This window comes from Eubalaena glacialis, chromosome 3, assembly GCF_028564815.1.
Source record: "Eubalaena glacialis isolate mEubGla1 chromosome 3, mEubGla1.1.hap2.+ XY, whole genome shotgun sequence".
Classification (NCBI taxonomy): domain Eukaryota; kingdom Metazoa; phylum Chordata; class Mammalia; order Artiodactyla; family Balaenidae; genus Eubalaena; species Eubalaena glacialis.
In genome coordinates this window covers 112,340,428-112,361,298 of record NC_083718.1, presented here as the reverse complement: position 1 = coordinate 112,361,298, position 20,871 = coordinate 112,340,428, and the positions used below count along the sequence as shown (strand labels likewise).

General features: G+C 42.5%; 1 protein-coding gene across 4 annotated transcripts in view; it reads right to left on the bottom strand.

Annotated features, from left to right (window-relative positions):
• Window positions 1-20,871, bottom strand: part of BCAR3 (BCAR3 adaptor protein, NSP family member) — a 201,306-nt gene that overhangs the window by 86,102 nt on the left and 94,333 nt on the right. The gene's annotated exons all lie outside the window — the stretch shown is intronic.

Genomic DNA, 20,871 nt, shown 5'->3' with positions numbered 1-20,871 from the left:
AGTTAACTCATGAAGGAAAGCCAGAGAACAACAAAGCAAGGTAGCTGTGCAGAAGCTAGACAAGAGTGTCCGATTTTATATAACCCTTTGGTCTTCTCCATCACCCCCACCTCAGTTGCCACTGCTTGTTTATGTCTTTTCCGCAGGACTGTAAGCTCCGTGAGGTCAGCGGCTACCTCTGTTTTGCTCACCAATGTGAACAAGCACGTACAAAAGTATGTACAAAAGTATTTGTCACATAGCAGCCAATTAATAAACAAGGACAAAAATGCACAAATGAAAATATAAACCACAATTAATCATCCTTATATCTATATAATCCAAATAAGGCCTCAGAAAATTAGAAATTTCTACGATGGGACCTTCCTTTACTAAATCTGGTAGACCAGATAGTCTCAAAATTAAATGATAATCAAATTACAGATGTATTTCCAAATACATGTTGAAGTCACATGAAAGGGAAAGTCTCAGGAAACACAGACACATACAAAACAGATACAGAAACAGAACAAATCAAGAACACAAAACGTGAACAACAGCTACAAAAAGGTAAGGAGGAAGGCAGGGAGGCTAAGCCCTGGGTTCATAAGAGTGAGCAGCTAACCCCAAAGCCCCCTGTAACGCCCACCTGAACCATCAGAACGGGACTACACCACCCACTACGGAAGGAATGCGCTAAACACAACACAACACGAAACAAAAAACAAGCTCTAGCAAAGGGAACCAAGGAGAGCTACTGTCTCTACCACAGATTCTGATGGAAAAAAATAATAATAGTCTCCTGTAAGAATCTGTAACCACAAGTAGGCCTTTGGGATTCAAATTTATATGACCTGCTTTGACAGAAAATCCAAAACTGAAAAAAAATTAAAGTGTCTGGGTTGGTGGCACCATTAGTAAGGAAACAATGTAAATCCTTTCTGGAGGAAAACTAGATCAACAGAAAGCTACTCAGGATATCCACAAGTTTGGTTAAATACAAAAAACCCTTTCAGGAATAACCATATACGTGAGAAAACAAGCCCCAATGACTGAAAGTTAACAGAAATGACAATAGATTGAGATCCCCAAAGACTTCAGATATTGGAATTTCAGATATAAGCTATAAAATAATGATGTACGATAAATTTTTTTAAAAGATGGAATAAGGGCTTCCCTGGTGGCGCAGTGGTTGAGAATCTGCCTGCCAATGCAGGGGACACGGGTTCGAGCCCTGGTCTGGGAAGATCCCACATGCCGCGGAGCAACTAGGCCCGTGAGCCACGATTACTGAGCCTGCGCGTCTGGAGCCTGTGCTCCGCAACAAGAGAGGTCGCGATAGTGAAAGGCCCGCGCATCGCGATGAAGAGTGGCCCCCGCTTGCCACAACTAGAGAAAGCCCTCGTACAGAAACGAAGACCCAACATATAGCCATAGATAAATAAATTAATTTTAAAAAAAAGAAAAGAAAAAAGAGAAGTGTTCAAGATGGAATAAAAAAGTGACCTAAGAAGAAATAGGCAGACATAAAAATAATCTACTATAACTTCTAGAAATAAAAAGCTAATTGATCAAAATATCTAGATATAAAGAAACATAAAGATAACCTTCTAAATAACTTAGACATGACTGGAGAAAACATTTATGAATTAAAACAAATATATAAAGAGATTATACAAAACACAGCTCAGAGAGAAAAGGCGAAGAATAATACAAAAGAGACATTGAAGGTAGAATGAGAAGGCTTAATTAACCAGAACTCTAGAAGGAGAGAATTGGGAGAAAGGCAAAAAGCAATAGTCAATGAAATAATGATGGGAAATATTCAAAATTAATGAAAGATACTAATGATCAGATTCAGGCATCCCATGAGTCCTAAGCAGTGTAAACAAAAATAAACACATTGTAATGAAACTACAGACCACCAAAAACAAAGAGAAGATCTTAAAGGCAGCAGAAGAGCCAAGAAAGGCTTCCCTGAGAACAATGACAATTAGACTGACAGCAGATTTTCATCAGTCAAAAGGGAAAGTGAGGAGCACAAAATTTCTTGCCCAGCAAACTACCTAGAACAAGGGTGAATAAAGACAATTTGAGACAAATGAAAATAGAAAATACCCTTCAGGAAGCAGGAAAAGGATGCCAGAAGGAAAGCTTAAGATCTAAGACTGAATGATGCACGAAGAACTGGTAAACACGTAGGCAACTCTAAACCAGCACTGATAGTGCAAAATAAGACAAATATCTAATAACAGTATGGTGGTTCTTCAAAAAATTAAAAGTAGAATTACTACATGATCCAGCAATTTGCCTTCTGAACATATACCCCCAAAAACTGAAAGCAAGATTTTGAAGAGATATTTGTGCACACATGTTCATAGCAGCATTATTCACAGAAGCCAAAAGGTGGAAGTAATCCAAGTGTCCATCAGTAGATAAACGCATAAACAAGATGTGGTATATACACAATGTGGTATATATACCATGGAATATTATTTGGCCTTAAAAAGGAAGAAAATTCTGACACATGCTACAATATGGAAGAACCTTGAGGACATTATGCTAAGTGAAATAAGCCAGTCACAAAAAGTCAAATAACTGTATGATTTCACTTATATAAGATACTCAGAGTAGTCAAAATCATAGAGACAGAAAGTATAATGGTGGTTGCCAGGGGCAGGGGAGGAGAGAATGGAGAGTTGTTGTTTAATGGGTGCAGAGTTTCAGGTCTGTCACACAGAGTGAAGTAAGTCAGAAAAAGAAAAACAAATATCTTATATTAATGCATATACGTGGAATCTTGAAAAATGGTACAGATGAACCTATTTGCTGGGCAGGAATAGAGATGCAGACGTAGAGAACGGACGTGGGGACACGGGGAGGAAGAGGAGGGTGGGATGAATTGGGAGATTAGGTTTGACATAAATACACTACCATGTGTAAAATAGATAGATGGCTAGTGGGAACCTGCTGTATAGCACAGGGAGCTCAGCTCGGTGCTCTGTGATGACCTAGATGGGTGGGATGGGTGGGATGGGTGGGATGGGAGGGTGGGAGGGAGGTCCAAGAGGGAGGGGATATATGTATACATATAGCTGATACACTTCATTGTACAGCAGAAACTAACACAACATTGTAAAGCAAGTATACTCCAATAAAAATAAATAAAATAAAATAAAGATGAAAAGAGTTCTGGGGACTGGTTGTGCAACAATGTGAATGTACTTAACATTACTGAACTGTGCACTTAAAAATGGCTAAGATGGTAAATTTTATGGTATGTGTATTTTACCACAATTTAAAAAGACAAACTAAAACACAAGGCAACATTGATGTATGAGCCAAGTGGAAGGTACCCAAAGCTTATGTTCTAAGTCCTGCATTGCTCAGGAAAAAGGAGAGGTATTGTTTCACTTTATTATGTTGTTTAAAGTCATATAAAAGTATTTTTAATATAACCACTAAGTGAATAGGAATAGAGTATTTTTTAAAAGACAATTTAAAATAAGGCAATTTAAAAAACCCATAGGTTAAAAAAAATGTACAAACAGTACAGACATACAGAATAAGAGGCAGCTATAAACCCAAATGTATCACCAAACATGGTAACTGTTGACCAGATTAAACTCACAAGACAGATTTTCAGAATGGAGGATATAGTACCTGTAGGATACAGTTAAAGTGGTATTTTGGAGGAAACGTAGAGACTTAAATGCTTACTTTTAGAAAAGAAAGACTGAAATTAATTAAGTGTCCAGCTTAAGAGAACAGAACAAACATTAAAAAAAGACTAAAGATAAAAAGAGCAGAAATTAAATTTTTAAAAAATGATACATTAAGGAAGCAACAAATGAAGCCTGGTTCTTCAGAAGCCTAGTAAAATAAACCTCTGACAGATATAATCCAGGGGGAAAATGAGAGAAGGCACAAAACAATAGAGAAATGAAGTGGGAGCGTAATCATAGATAACAAGAGAGCCCTGTAAGAGAATACTATGAACCTCTTATGCCAATAAATTTGAAAGCTTAGGAAAAACAAATTCCTGGAAAAATAATACTAAAATAGGCTCAAACAGAAAATCTGAAGAGTCCTATAATGATTAAAAACTTGAATCAGTTGTTCAATATCTACAGACCTGGATGGTTTTTCTAACCAGGAAGTTCTGCCAAACTTTGGAACTTATTACTTTGAAAATTACATAAACTTTTCAAGAGACTTGAAAAAGAGGATACTATAACTTTGATATCAAAAGCACACCAGGTCAATAAAAGAAAGAAAAGGTAGCCTAGGCTAATCTCACACATGAATAGATATGAAAAAAATCCTAAACAAAATATTGACAAAACTAATCCAAGAATGTACAAAAATACATCATAATCAAACTGGGTTGACTCCAGGAATATAGGGTCAGTTTAACATGAGAAAATCTATCCACCACATTAACATTAAAGGATTAAAGGAGAAAAATCATTTTGGGCTTCTAATTGATGGGGGTGGGGAAAGGATTTTAAAAAATATCATCATCTTTTCATGATCTCAGCAGGGAAAAAGCTAACTCTTCACAAACTAGAAATAAAAAAGGACAAGTGTACCTATGAAAAACCTCATTCTTAATGGTGAAGTATGAGAATCATTGACAAAATCAATCAATCAATCAGAAGGAAGACAAGGATGTCCACAATTACTGCTTCTGTGCACCACTGTCCTGGAGGCCCTAGTCAGTGCCGTTAAGTAAACAAAAGAAATAAAAGGTATAAGAATTGGAAAAGGGAGAACAAAACTGTCATGATTCACAAATGATGACTGTAGAACACACAGAGAGTCTATACAAAGCTGCTAAGTAGAGCAGGGTTCCTGGATATGAAAGCACTGTGCAAAAATCTTCAACTTAAAACTTACTCAGGTCAGGGACTAGGAGGCTTACATGTCTGGGATGGAGTTCTTGCTTATGGGTGTTCATTCATCACAAATGAACTCATTCCTAGAACATTTAACTGAAATGCAGCACAAAAAGACTTAAGATGGGTGTGACCAGCAGGCTGTCTCTCTGTTTACAGGTACTAGTAGGGCCAAGGAAGACCAAAACTGCAGCCTAGGGGTCTGCTGGTTCACCATTTTTAACCAACGCATGTACCAGGGCACATCAACAATCAGGAAGGGTGAACCCAATGACCAGGAGAAAGTTCGCCCTTCATTGGCAACCTTAGCCTCTTTGCATGTGGATATGGCCTTGGAACCCAGAGCTGTCAGTCACCCTTTGTTCTCCAGCATGAAGCTCAATTAACATCTCAACATCTTGAGGAGATGTGGGGATGGAGCAATGGGGCAAGGAAGAGACAGCAACAGGCTTTGAATCTACTAAGATTTTGCTTCCACCGGACGATATTCCTGACTAGACCACATGTTCTTTCAGGTAAGATTAACACGTGGGAGAGTCTAGCATTCTCATTTTAAATTTTATTAGACGATATCCAGGGTTCAAAGACCTTGCCCATCTCACCAGCCTCATCTTCTCACCTTGCTCCTTTCATTCCAACAAATCCAAACTATTTGGAATTCCCTGAACCAAGAAGCCTAGAGTCCCCATCGTCTTCCTATTCATTCCCATCTTCTCTGACCACTCTTTCCCCTGCTTTCCTCCCTCCCCAGCACCAACCCACAGAATTAATACATCTCCTCAGCACTTATTTTCTATGCATTATAAAACCTTATTATAACAAATAATTATAATTCAATACGGTATGTGTACTCCTGTCTATCTCCCTTACTGGGCTATGATCTCACTGAGAATAGGGACCATATTTTATTTTATTCACCTCTATCCCCAGAGCACAGTTGCTCAATCAATGTTGGTTTGAATGAATGAACGAGTATGAGGGTGTGTGTGTGTGTGTGTGTGTGTGCGCGTGCGCAGAAGATCTAGAATCTAACCCCTCCCATCCACCACACTCCATGGGTTCACCAAGGGAAGAATAACACTGGAGAGAGAGAGAGAAGGAACAAGAGAGAAATGTTGTTCTTGGACTGATGGGCCTCCACATGAAGGAGATAAGTTAGCCACAGGCCTGTGACTGAGCCATGATGGCCTCACAGAACTCCCTCAGCAATGGAAGGTCACTGCTGTCAGGGCAGCGCCTGGCTCCCCAGCCCCACTGAGACTAGATGTTTTCAAAGTGGTCTTGAGAGGCTGGCTGCTTCAGCTGAAAACGAATCTCTCTGGACACATTTGAAATGCCAGGGAGGAGGTTAATCAGGGAGATAACCAAGAGGACAGAGAGTGTACTACAGGGCCATTTCCAGCTGTTTATGGGAAAATGAAGAAATAGATGGTTAAAACAGGGTTGGCCTGGTGGGTAGAGATATGATATCACTTGGAAAAATATGAGCTAGTGTGTAGTTAGATGGACAGTTTCTCTGCTGATACTGGGAATCACATTAAAGTCTCAATAAAGAGTTACTTTCTCACTCTAGGTGGGGGCATATTATGTGCATTGCTTTGCTAATTAAAAAAGGGATGTAGCCTGTCCACATTTAAATCAAGTCTACTTCGATAAAGAAAAAAAAAAAAAAGAAGCCGCCCAAGGGGAAAAAAAGAGAAATCACCCCAAAAAGCCAATTATGGAATTAATTATAAAATATAATAAAATATGCATATGATTGTGCTTTTGAAAAAGGGATGTAGCTTTTTTCTTGAATTTTTGAATTTTATTTTATTTATTTATTTTTTATATAGCAGGTTCTTATTAGTGATCTATTTTATACATATTAGTGTATATATGTCAATCCCAATCTCCCAATTCATCACACCACCACCCGCCACCCGCCACTTTCCCCCCTTGGTGTCCATACATTTGTTCTCTACATCTGTGTCTCTATTTCTGCCTTACAAACTGGTTCATCTGTACCATTTTTCTAGATTCCACATATATGTGTTAATATACGATATTTGTTTTTCTCTTTCTGACTTACTGCACTCTGTATGACAGTCTCTAGGTCCATCCACGTCTCTACAAATGACCCAATTTCGTTCCTTTTTATGGCTGAGTAATATTCCACTGTATATATGTTCCACATCTCCTTTATCCATTCGTCTGTCGATGGGCATTTAGGTTGTTTCCATGACCTGGCTATTGTAAATAGTGCTGCAATGAACATTGGGGTGCATGTGTCTTTTTGAATTATGGTTTTCTCTAGGTATATGCCCAGCAGTGGGATTGCTGGGTCATATGGTAATTCTATTTTTAGTTCTTTAAGGAACCTCCATACTGTTCTCCATAGTGGCTGTATCAATTTACATTCCCACCAACAGTGCAAGAGGGTTCCCTTTTCTGGGATGTAGCTTTAAAAACAGAGAACTATAACACTTCTAGATGTACACTTAAGAGAATATATTTTGTTTCATCACCTTGCAAAGTAAATATGAGATTTACTCTCCCACATCTCAAGACATATTTCTTATTTGTTAAAGGAGGCTCACTAGCAGCTGACAGGATTAAGGTTGGTGCTTATTTTCTATTCTCCTCCCAGGGTTAACACGTGACATGAGGCGTTCCTTTTCACTAATACAAAGAACCTGAGGGGTATTCCTTAATGATTAAGCCAACAGATCTGCTTTAGAGCAGATGAGTGGTCTAGACAGAAGCTCACTGCTCTGTAGTGGGGGAATTCATCTTCCATTTCTGTTGTTTAGACCTAAAAACAATTCACCAGATGGGATCTGGGCAGCCAAGTGTGACCACTTCCCTTGGTCTGATTATTAAACTTCAATTAATGCTTCTAAAATCACATTAGCTTTTTTGACAACCATAATATACTGCTGACTCATTCTGAGGCTGCAATTACCTAAATCCTGAAATATTTTTTCACATGTGGCTATTAAGCCAAACCCCATACTTTTACTTTGTTTTTTGGACTCTAGTGCAAGTCTTTGTCTCTCCCCATAGTCCTTCTAGGTAGGTTTGGTCTGTTGTTTCAAAACGCCAAGATCTGTTTTGGATCTTACTTCTGTCACTTTGACATTAGTTATTCCTCCAAGATTCATACCATCCACCAATGTGATCTTTATGTCAGTACCACTGTCTAAAAGATATTTTAAAGTTGGCTAGAAAGGGGCTACGGACACAGCCTACAGCGTGCTTTCTGTACCATCATCTGGCCCGAATCTCTCTCATCCTAAGGATATCACCGATGATTGACATTTCCATACACACTTTCTCAACATTCCTCTAATCTACCAACGAAGTAACCCCAGGAACGAAAGTTAATCTAGTCTGACTTGCTTTTGGCAAAGCCCTGCTAATTATTAATGGCTGTTGCTTCCTTCACCAAGTGTTCAAATATCATTGTCCTAATAATCCTTTTTAGAATATTTCTTGAGGATGTCAATCTTACCATTTTATAGATTCATTTTATCTCCCTAGTTCTGTTTTTGAAATTTAAATACTTATCTATCTGCATCTTTCCTGTCGCTCTTGGTGATGCCAACATTTCTCCAACGTTGTGTGCTGGTTTGATGGTCTCAGCCTCAAGCTCCCTCTGTCTTCTTGGGTTTTGGGGCTTCACCTCATTTGGGAGCATCACAGCCTCTTGTCATGGCCTCATCTACTGTCTTCCTTCACCTCTATCCTACCCTTTCCAATCAGAGAAGTCATTTCCATGGCAGAAAAAATGCAAGCCAAACAAGCTCAGCAGTTTGGTTTCTCTCACATCCCCCCTCTCTTTGGTTTTATTATTCCAAACATAATTTTTGAAAGCCCTTTTTGTTACCTGTAGCATTTTTCACAATCCTCTGCTCACTCCGCACTCTGGTTCTTTCACAGCCCAGAAGCCACCCTCTGATATGGGCCTCGGTTGCATGGCGCAACCTTTCCTAAGTCTGGGGCCAAGGCCAGAACAGCACAGAGGAAGTGGCGGCACAGACGAGGCATGCCCTGAGGGAAGGGTTACCTAGAAAGCACAGCCTGCAATCACCTGGTCAAGGAGAAAAAGTAACACGATACCTGGAAAGATGTTAGGGTCAGAGGTCAAGAAAAGCAGCATTGCTTATCAAGCTAGTGGAGTGATACAGAGGGCTAGCTAGCTACACTGTGGATGGGAAGTTAGGTCAGCAGCAAAGAGCGAGAACAGGTGCAGGTAAGCTCAAATGGCTCCAAACCCACATCCCCTTCTCCCTGGGCCATGAGCTCCTCAACTGGACAAAAGCCCTGGACTGTCTTTGAATGTCTAGCATACAGCCTGACACACAGATGCTCAACATACGTGTGAATGAATGCATCAGATCGGCCCTGGCTCATCAGACCACACTGGGGGGATCCTGTAAATGGATCAGTCCAGGCTGGAGACAGTTCTTCCTACACATCCTTAAACAAGAGAGCTCCCTGGATGGTCACATACCTGTTCCTCCTTTGAACTGTGGGCAGCGTGTTGTTGTCAGTTGTCCTGAAATGTGTTTCCCTTTCAGAGCCTCAGACCATGAGATCCTTTTTATTATTTCCCTCAACTTGGGGAATCTTTCCTCCTAGAGCCCGGGGTAGACTGTGGATGAGGACACGATTCTCTCCCTGGCTACCAGAGGTCCCAAGGCCTGGTTGCTTCTCAGACTCCTGCTTCTTTCACTTCAGCAGCCAATTCCTGCTTCTATGAGTCAGTTTCTATCTCATCTGAAAATACAGCCATGCCTGATGAATGTGTTCATGACATATTCTAAAAGGATGGCAATTAAACCGCCTCCTCAGGCGGATTCCCTAATCATGTTAAAACAGCACCATTTAAATATCCTGCGTATTACACTGTGGTGAGTCTCTACAGGAATCCAAGGCTAATACAAAGTGGTACGGGTTGATGAAGATTTGACTCGGTCATGGGTTAACTTGTGCTCGGCAGAATTCTAGGACAGCATTAAGTTAAAAGCCACTGTTGAAATCTTAACTTGGCGGCAGTCAGTCAAACTGAATAGAGTAACAACAAGAAAAGCCGTATCAAGGCCACTATGTCTCTTGGCAGGCACAGAGGGTCTGGAATCAGTGAATCATCAGGCTTCGGGCTGGCTAAGCCCAAACACAGCACTTTTGATAAAAGCAGATGCTTTGTTTGGCTGGTATCTATCTGCCCTTCCTCCGCTCCCACCTGCCCCAGCCACCCTGCCCCCAACCATTCCTCATCCCCTTCTAAAGGACTGTGTTTGTAAAGGTTTCTTCTCAACTAACTCAAAGGCAGAATACAAGTGCTATGGTTTTGAGCAAATGTCCTCAGAGCCTCTGCAAGGAAAGATCTCACTCAACCAAACATATATAGGAACATACACCCTAGGCCCCTTTTCCAGGGCAGGCACCTTGGAAAAGCAGCCCTCACCCCTCAGGCACAAGCCTGAATGCCAACCACAGTCATCCATGTACCTCCTCTGCCCACAGAGCTGTCAGGGAACGTGTAGACCCGTCGCGGAAGGAACTGCGGGCTTAATCACCTTGCTGCTGACACAGGCCCACAGGGAGGGGGCCCCGGGGACATGTCTGCTTTAATCAAATCAAAAACGTTTTTTAAAATGAATCAAGTAATGAAAAAATGTGCTTTGTTTCATTATATGCTTAAAAGATTAGATATTTTCCTATTGAATTTTGTCTCTCATCTTAAAAAAAACCCACCTTCCTTTGAACACCAACCCCGTTGCGGCTCCTGCCTCATTTCTCTGCTCCCCACCAAACGCCCAGCCCCCTCTGCTGGCTCCCCAGAACAGTCTGTGCCGGGATTCCTCAGCGCTGGGTCCTAGGGGCCCTGCCCTTTATGCTTTACACAGCTCTCTCCTTTGCCGACGGCATCCTTTTCCGGCTTTAACATCATTTCTATGCAGACTCCTAACTTTATAACTTTTATAAAAAGTTATAAAGACCCAGACCTCTCCCCACAGCTCCAGGCTCATAATACCAACTGGTATTATGATTAACACCTCCACTCGGACACACACACATCTCAGACTTCGCACACGCAAAACAGACGTCTCGATTCCCTGCAATCTACCGTCACCTCCTGCTCCCGGGAAAAAGCCGCCCAACAACCAAACGAAGCCCTGCTCTCTCCAATCTTCTCCGTCTCTGTAAATGGTCCCACCCCCCGCCCTCAGCTACCCGAGCCATACTTGACTGCCCCTCTCCCTCATCCCAATCCCACTAACCCTCAGTACGCCCGGTAGACTCTACCTATAAAACAGATCTTGAATCCACCCACCTTCATCTCCTCCACTGCCACACCAGAGCAGACCCCACTGCTTCCCGTACTGTTGCAATCGCCTCCTGCCCTCCCTCCAGCTCCTCTTCCATCAATCACTTCTCCACTGAATCTTCTAAAACTGCATCAGACCATGCTATTCCCTTGCTTAAAACCCTTTAAAGGCTTCCCTTGGCCCTAGGGAGAAAATCTAAACTCCTTAGTGAGGTCTAGACCGGTACTGTCCAATAGAAATACAATGTGAAAAACATGTAATTTAAACTTTTCTAGTCGCCAGTTGGAAAGAAATGGATGAACTTAATTTTAATAATCTTTTAACCTAATATTTCAAAATTATCAATACATAGTAACATAAAAATATTAATGAAGTATTTTACATTCTCTTTTTATATTAAATCTTCAAATGTTCCCTCCTGCAGAGAGCCATTTCCTCCTCCCAATCCAAGGAACTCAGGGCTCTCTGATGTGACCTTCCTTGCACCTCCTCATTCTGCAGTTATGTATCTGTTGATGCATTTGTGTGCATGCCCCATAAACTGGGCACTCCCTAAGGACAGGGCCCACATCTATTTTATTCTCCACTGGGTACCTGGTACCTAGCACAATACCTGGCACTAACTAAGCTCAATAAATATTCATCAAAGAATAAACAGTGAAGACACTGACATTAAGTACTACAATCAGACAATCAGACAAGGGCTGGGCCAGTCCACCAAAGGGAGGCTCTGCTCTGTGTCTTAGCACAATGGTGTGTGGATCTTTCTGTGCACCGTAGGTGCTGTAAGCACCTGTAAGACCTGTTAGACCTGTAAGCATGAGCGGTGGCCAAGATGCACTGCTGTAGGGCAGCCCAGAGCAGACCCAGGTAGAGGGATTCCAGCCAGACTCCGTCAACACGTGGGAAACTTTCTCCCCCATTAGCCGCAGGCATGGAACGTGATCTCAGGTTACACACGAGGATTAGGAGCCTCCCAAGAGGAAGGAAGGGCAGAAACCAACATCTGAGCCCCTGCTTCATGCCAGGTCCTGGGCTAGGTGCCCTCACTTGGGATTGTATTTGACCCCCAAGCCACCCTTTGAGGACGTGGAGATTCAGAAAGGTGAAGGAACTTACATAAGGTCACAAAGCTAGCAGTCTGGTTGCCGGAATCAGCACCAAGGTCGCTAGCAGCTTTCTTTGATGTCCAGGGCTAAATCAACGTCCCAGCAAAAGTACCAGTGGCCTTCAGGGTCAGGCGTCACACAGCAGAGTTGGCAGGAGAAGAATAAACAGCTATGATCAGGTGGAAGCTGAGAGCAAGGACGTGACCTGCTCCACCCAGACCCCCAGAAGGCAGTACCAGGCTCAAGAGTGAAAGTCAGAGTGCTGACGTTCGGTGGAGCCTTCATGTTTAGTGACCAGTAAATCTTCACAGCACTCCTCAGAGGGGATTATTTTCACCCTCATTTTATAGTTTAGAACTTGCCCTAGTTCACACACCTAGTAGTGGATAAACAGGCATCTGAACTGAGACCTCTCAGTTATGTGACTCGTGTTCTCACCTCTTGCCTCTTACTATGTTTGCAAGTGATTCTGGAACCACGGACAGTCCTCTGCATAAAGGCTGGGTCAACGTGGAAGGTTTCTCAGCCTTCTATAATTTGTCAATAACAGCACAATCCGTAAACAGGAATACCCTCAGCGCTTGTGTTTGGGGCCTCAAAGGAGAGACAGCTTGAAATTCTGCATGCAATCCTGCAGCTAGTCTCTTAGAGACAGACTGGGTGGTGACAGCATTACAAAGCTGTGAACAGCAGGGTGGCCGTGGCCTGAGGGCTTATCACTCCTGGGGCTCCAGTCCAGGCCCCAGGAAGGCATCTCCTTCCAATCAACGAGAGTAACTACAGCTTCTCCAGCTCCCATCTCTCGCCAGGCTGGGATGGCTCCCAAATCCATATGTGATAAGAACACGAGTAGTCTGTAACTGCAGAGCGTCTTCTGTTTACAATATGCTTTAACCTATACTGAGGGGCGTGAAAAACTCACAGTTTCTGACTTTCAGAAGACTGAAAAAACCTGACTTTTCTCAAACAGCATGCAGGAGGCCAGAAAAAAAAGGATTTAAAGCAAGTCAGTTGGGGTGGGGTGTGAGGGGTTGGGGGAAAGAGAAGATATTGAACAGCTCCACTCAACAAGGACAGCTTTGTGTAATTCTCTGAACATTCTCTTGGTTGCGGTTTGCAATCAGTTAAAAAAAAATGTCCTTTCGTTTTTCCCAGAACAGCTGAGAATGCACAGATTCCAGCCTTTAGGGCTGAAATCATCCCTGTGAGTAGAGGATTTAGGACTACTGTCAGGCAGCTGGTGGACCTACAGGCATTTCCCATTCTCTGGGCTCCCCCAACCCTGGGCCGGTACAAGATGCCCAGCAGGGCTGAGCTCACCTCTGACCCAGCTGCTCCTGGCCTCAGCACACCAGGGGCCACCGGAGCCTGGACGTGCACCATTCCTCGGAATTCACTAACCCATCCACAACAGCTGCGCTCAAACACCAGGGAGCATTTCAAAATGTTAGTAAAACTCAACTGGAAAATTTAAAAATAAAAATTCAATGCATGGGCTATTACTTTCTGGAGACATTCTTGGCTGTTAAGCCATGGTCATTCTGCTAACTCAATAAATGTACCTTCTATTAAATAGAATCTATTAGTCTATTAAATAAATTTTTTTCAACTCTAAACCCAACTTTTCCTCTGTGCACAAAAAGCTTCCAATTTGCAGACAGTAGACATGCCCATGTATAAATAATGTGCAGATGTTTGTGTGTGGACCTTCACATTGCAGAGCCTTCTGATTAACTTTGAGCTAAAGGGTGATTTATTTGCATGTCTGGGGGAACATCTTGCTTTGCTAAGGAGAAAGCAATAGTTATAGAACTTGGTGGTTCTGAAGAGGAACAGACAAAACAATTTTTCAGATGGGGGCACCAACACAGCCCAGAGTTAGGTCTTTAAAACAGTGTTTAGAGAAGGGTCTGCACAGATCCTGTGCCTTACACTTTTTCTTTAACTTTGAAGAGCTGACACCATGACATGGTAGGTTACTTACTGCCTGGGAAAGGATACCGGATTTTAACTTGGGATAATTCTGCAGACTTTGTGGCCCCCATCAGTTAAAACACTTGTGACTAGTCAGTCAGCTCCACTCATGCACATTAATGAAACACCACATTGTCCAGCCACATGCTCCCACAGCACAAGGGGCAGAAGGAATTAGGCTCTCAGCAGCTGTTCCCAGGAATGCGTGCCTCCACGTACCCACAGGCAGGAAAAGGACCCACAGTGGACTCCAAGTGCTGATCCTGCAGCTATCCTGGCAACACAGACCTCTCACAACAGGAACTGGTCCCCTCTCAGCCCAAGGAAGGTCCCAGATTGAAATAAAAATTCATCCTTGAAGATAGATGAATCAAAGGGACACCAGTCAAACAATGCTAATGTCAAGAGGAAATCCCGTCTGCAGACCTCTCAGAGAAGCCTTGCTCTGCTTGCAGAACAAAGGCTCGTTCTGTGACATCAAGCAGCACGTTTAAGAGCTCCGGGCTTCTTGCTTTGGCTACTTTTCAAAACCACAAGTACATCCAAGGGCAGCCAAGACAACAACAAAGCCAAGAGATACAGGTCTCAGAACGAGGAGACCAACTCCCCTTCCAGGCCTGCCTTCTGCCTACTCTTGGCAGCCAAGGCTCTATCCTCCTCAAGGGGGTGTGTCTGAGATGCTGCAGTCAGACCCTGGGGACCGAAGCTTTCCATGCAAGAAGATAGCTCAGAGGATGCCCAAGGCAGGGCCAACCTTCTCGGGAGGCTATAGAGCGCAGTGTCTGGGGAAGTCCCTACAGTAGTTTCCGGGTCCTAATCCCAGCTCAGTCACCCACTAGGGTCTAATCTTAGGTACTTCAATATCCCTGAACCATTTTCTCAACTGTAATGATGACAACACGCTGCTGCTGCTAACGATGAAATCTGCTGTCCCTCACACAGGTTATGATGTTCAAACAAGACAATTTATGAACATATCCTTTAAGATATTTTAAAACTATAAAATGTTAAGAGGTAATAATTCATGTGGATATGACATATGTTTATATGACAGCTTAATAATGCAAATTTTTAGGTCAAAGGGGAGACTTCCTCTGCTTTCCCTGGGGCCTCCCACAGGTTGGGTATTCAATTAATATTCAATCATAATAAAGGTGACTTTTTAATGACTAACAAGGCAAACATGTTTGTTGGGAAAACAGCGAACTTGCAACTTATCAGAGTATTTCACAAGACAAGGAGGTGCCGTCTGAAGGGCTTCCCTCTGAGTGTAGGCGGGTCCACATGAAGAGTGGGTGGGGTCCTCCAAGATGGCTCCACCATCATCATGCCAACACCAAATGTGATGGAATGGAAGGCTTGCAGACTTGACATCTGGGCAAGTCACTCTTAGCTGAAGTTAACCCCTAATGCACTATGAAAAGAAACAAGTAAGGCCAAAAGAGTTTACCTGAAAAAAGCCAAAAAAAAAAGAAAAAGAAAGAAAGAATAAACCAATAATCTTGGGAATTCCCTGGCAGTGCAGTGGTTAAGAATCCGCCTGCCAATGCAGGGGACACGGGTTCGAGTCCTGGTCTGGGAAGATCCCACATGCCGCAGAGCAACTAAGCCTGTGCGCCACAACTACTGAGCCCATGTGCCACAACTACTGAAGCCGTCGCGCCTAGAGCCCGTGCTCTGCAACAAGAGAAGCCACCACAATGGGAAGCCCACGAACCGCAATGAAGAGTAGCCCCCGCTTGCCGCGACTAGAGAAAGCCCGTGCACAGCAACGAAGACCCAACGCAGCCAAAAATGAATGAATGAATTTTTTAAAAAATCAACAACCTTGTTAAAGGTCGACCTAACTAGTCTTAGATCCCTAGACTCAGGGATCCAAAACTCTTAACTTTAAAACACATATGGCTCCCAGTTTGCAGTGGTGAGTGAGCTGGGGCGGTGGGTGGGTGGTGTTTTCACAGCTCCACTGGGCTGTCAGAGCTGAGTTAGGAACAGAAATGCTGTTTCTCTCTCACGGTAGTTCTGCCCAGCACCTTAGTCACACTCTCCGCTCTGAAGCCTCAGGTTCTCATTCATACATCTTGTCCCCAGCTTTTCACATTCACAAATGTTACTTGTTGACACTGTGGATTGTTCCAAAGAATAAGTGAGACAGCTCATAATCTTATTAGGAATACTTAAAAGGATTAAAAAAAAAAAAAAAAAGAATATACGGTACTTTGAACTCCTCAAAACTGGGAACATCTCAGGATATTTTTAAAACGTGCCAGGTAAATAGAACACATTAACAAGACTGCAGAGCAGGGGAAGAGGACTTTATGATCCTTTGACACAGAGCCACTCGCCTTCTCACTCAGCCTCATTTTGAAGGATGTGCATTTGTTACTTCTGTACTGACCTTCAACAATAAGATATTTTAAGTTAAGGAAAAAAGATGTGAATTTGGATGAACGTAATTCTGAATCAGAAACAAACCTAAACCAGCAGGGCTTGTTAAGTCTTCCACAGCCTGGACTTGAAACTCATGACTTGTGTCCACCTCCGATAAGATCTTTTACTGAGATCTGATCTACGTCCAAGTCAGTTTTCAAGTTAAAAAGCTTTGAACTGCTGGCAGGTTGACAGCTTGGGCCTTGGGTGTTTATCGAGAACGTCCTCAAGCTAGAAAGGGTGACTCCATTACCACCCTCGGCCCCTGGGAGTTTCCCCTGGTAAGAGCAGACACCCAGCCTAGACCTTAGAACTTCAGGGAACGAGTTTGTGAACCGTCTCTATGTGGTACGTCATGGATACCTAGCTCAATATAGAGTTTAACTTAATGAATAAAAAGTGGCCACAGGAAGCCAGGTAACAGCTGGTTCTGACCCCACATAGTACAGCCTGGCATTTGTGCTTAATTTTGGCTAGCCAGAAGTTATGTTTCTTTGCTACCTCATAACCTTTCTAAGAGGGAGCAGTGATGGCTCTGCTTCTGCATCCCAGAGTGTTAGGTGCCAGCGATGCGACATTAACATTACCGTGCACAGGCATGCATCTCCACATGCACCTGTCATCAGCAGGCCACCCGGCGAGACTCCGCAGAACAGAACCTTCTGACCCCCAGAACACGTTGAGGAACATTGTGGTTTGATGTCAGAAACCCTGCATACTCTCCAATGCTTTCTCCGGAGAATATCTGGGCCTCCACTTATTTGCTTCTTGTAATACTGCAATTACACAACTAAAAATAATTCTGAACTCTTGCCTGCCTAGCTCTTTCCCAACATGTGTACTATTCGCCTCTCAACGTGCTACACTCCAGCTGCAGGTCACCCCAGCTTGTTTTGGTTTTTCAAACATGCCAAACTTGTTCCCACCCCCGGTTCCTTGCACTTGTTCTCCCTAGGCCCAGAGAGTTCTTCTCCTCAGAGACCTGTCCACCCTATAAGAAAAGATACAACCCCAATAAATCTCTAGCGTATCACTCTAGATCCTCTACGTCACTGACTATAATCTGCAACTGTCTTGTTTATTTACTTGTATTTATTATCTGGGTCCCTCACTACAATGTTAGCTCTGGAAGGACACTGTTTCTGATGTTCCATTGTTATCCTGTTAGTTCACGTATTTCCCCACCCTGTAAGAGGGCAATGATTTGACAGCTAGAATGTCTACTATGTCAGACCAGCACTTCAGCTAAGATACACACAGGAAATCGGCAGAATTTTCCTGGTGAAGCAATGGTGCTTATAAAATCAATGTACTCTAATTAACACAGGTGCTCAATATATAGGCATGGAACAAATAAATGAGCTAGGACCAAAATGGCTTTCCTTGCTACAGGGTAGGACAAAAAGAGAGACACCAGGAGATACAGCAGAAGAAACCATCCCCTGCTTTACCCGATAGCATCACAGGTTGCTGGTCTTCCTCAACAGGAAAAGGGGTGCAGAGTTTCTAAACCAGCTCTAACAAGCAGGGTCACAACCAGGCCCATTATAGATGCAGAGAAGAAGCCTTTACAACAATGAGGCTTATTTACCCAGGTCCCTGGTGGATAGAAGGAGAAATCAATTCTTGTTCTAAAGTATCCTGAAGCTGACCCGATGATACATCCACACACAATTTTATTTCAGCATGTTGACAACTAAATACAGGTATCCCTGCTTTTCGAAAGTTTGCTTTACATCACTTAGCTTTTAGGAAAAGACCTACGTTAGTACCTGATTTCAGTAATCAAAAGAAATCTGAAGATGATTTTTGCTTTTGTGAAAAAAGGTGAAAAGTGAAAACAGTGTTCAGTGTCTGTTTTCAGGAAGCTGTGACAGATGCAGTGTGCACCCAGTGCAGCAGCAAGAATGACACCACCAAGCTCCTTCTCTGGAACTACACTCAGTGTCTCAGCGGCAAGCTGCCCTAGCTTTGAACTGTCTGTGAGCACCTGGGCTTTATCTCCATTCATCTTGTGCATCTGTTAGCAAGATGTGTCCTAAGGTAATTGTTTCTTCATTTCACACCATTTCAGCTTATGGAAGGTTTCACAGGAAAGCTCTGGATAGTGGGGGCCGCCTACACAAGGAGAGGCAGCTCCTGATTTATAGACATCCTGGCATCTCTATAGAACTGGATGGACGAGTGCCTTTTGTGAGTTATAGTCATTTTTATAAAGGGGGAAAGTGTCTAATGGGAAGAAAATGAATGCAGATTAACTGGAGTGAAATCATCTAAATATGTCATTGAGAAGTGACTGAGGAGCAACGGCTTCTGTTCTGAGGAAATAAGATATACTAGTTCTACGCAGTGAGATGGATATACATTTGCAGTGTTTTAAACGATTTTGAAGACTCACTTTCAAAAAACCCTATTTCAACCATGCAGTTTAATTTCTGTTCTCCGGGCTTTCGCAGCAGTGTTTCCTGGCTTTGTTCACACTGCATCCTGACCTGGAGGTGCCTCCCCCTCTTCAACACCTGCGGACACCTTCTCTTTACTTAAAACACAGATCAAATGTGAAACCTTCCCTGAACTTCAATTTCCCTCCAAGAAGGAATTAAACATTTCCCTCTCCATATTTCCATAGTAACTTACATACACAGGCATTTCACCTACAGTTGGTTTTCATATTGCAAACTGGATGTAATTAAATACATAGAGAACGTGAATTGCAGTGCCTAGACTGGCTGCAGGTTCTGTAACATGCTGGTGCTATGGAACTGCTGCTGCTTGTTGCTATAGAAACGTAAGGCTGAATGAATGGCTGGCGGCTCATTTTGTGAACTGGGCTGGAATTTATTTTGCATCTTATTTCACTTGTGTCTCATATCTTTCATTACAATGGGTAATAAAAGTGATAACACTGTGTATAAGAAGTCCTGGTTAATGATAATATTGTGTAGAGCTAGGAAAATAAAGGCCATGACTTATGCAAAAGTCAAGGGTAATAAATTCTTTGAAAATATAAAAAAGAAAAATAAGAATTGGATGGACATAGTTCATAATCTGATGCTATGATAAAAAAAAATGCTGTGGTTCCTTTTGAGGGACTTAATAATATAGGAAGTTGGCCTTCAAAATACTCTCAAATACTGGAAGATATTAAGAAATGGTTCTTTTTTTAGATGTTAGTTATTTTCAAATAGATCTTTATTGGAGTATAATTGCTTCACAATACTGTGTTAGTCTCTGTCGTACAACAAAGTGAATCAGCCACATGCACACATACATCCCCATATCCCCTCCCCCATGAGCCTTCCTCTCACCCTCCCCATCCCACCCCTCTAGGTCATCGCAAAGCACCGAGCTGATCTCCCTGTGCTATGCTGCTGCTTCCCACTAGCATTTGGTAGTGAATATGTGTCTCTCACTTTGCCCCAGCTTCCCCGCCCTGCCCCGCCCCCTCCATGTCCTCAAGTCCACTCTCTATATCTACATCTTTATTCCTGCCCTGCCACTCGGTTCATCAGTACCATTTTTTTTCTTTTTTTTTTAGATTCCATATATATGTGTTAGCATACGGTATTTGTTTTTCTCTTTCTGACTTACTTCACTCTGTATGACAGACGCTAAGTCCATCCACCTCACTACAAATAACTCAATTTTGTTTCTTTTTATGGCTGAGTAATATTCCATTGTATATACATACCACATCTTCTTTACCCATTCATCTGTCCATGGGCATTTAGGTTGCTTCCATGACCTGGCTATTGTAAATAGTGCTGCAATGAACATTGGGGTGCATGTGTCTTTTTGAATCATGGTTTTCTCGGGGTATATGCCCAGTAGTGGGATTGCTGGGTCATATGGTAGTTCTGTTTTTAGTTTTTCAAGGAACCTCCATACTGTTCTCCATAGTGGTTGTATCAATTTACATTCCCACCAACAGTGTAGGAGGGTTCCCTTTTCACCACACCCTTTCCAGCATTTATTGTTTCTAGATTTTTTGATAATGGCCATTCTGACCGGTGTGAGGTAATACCTCATTGTAGTTTTGATTTTCATTTCTCTAATGATTAGTGATGTTGAGCATCTTTTCATGTTACAGTTTTTTATATTGTGGTTATTATGTTTTTTAAAATAAGAGTCCTTGTCTTTGAAAGACACATACCAAAATACTTA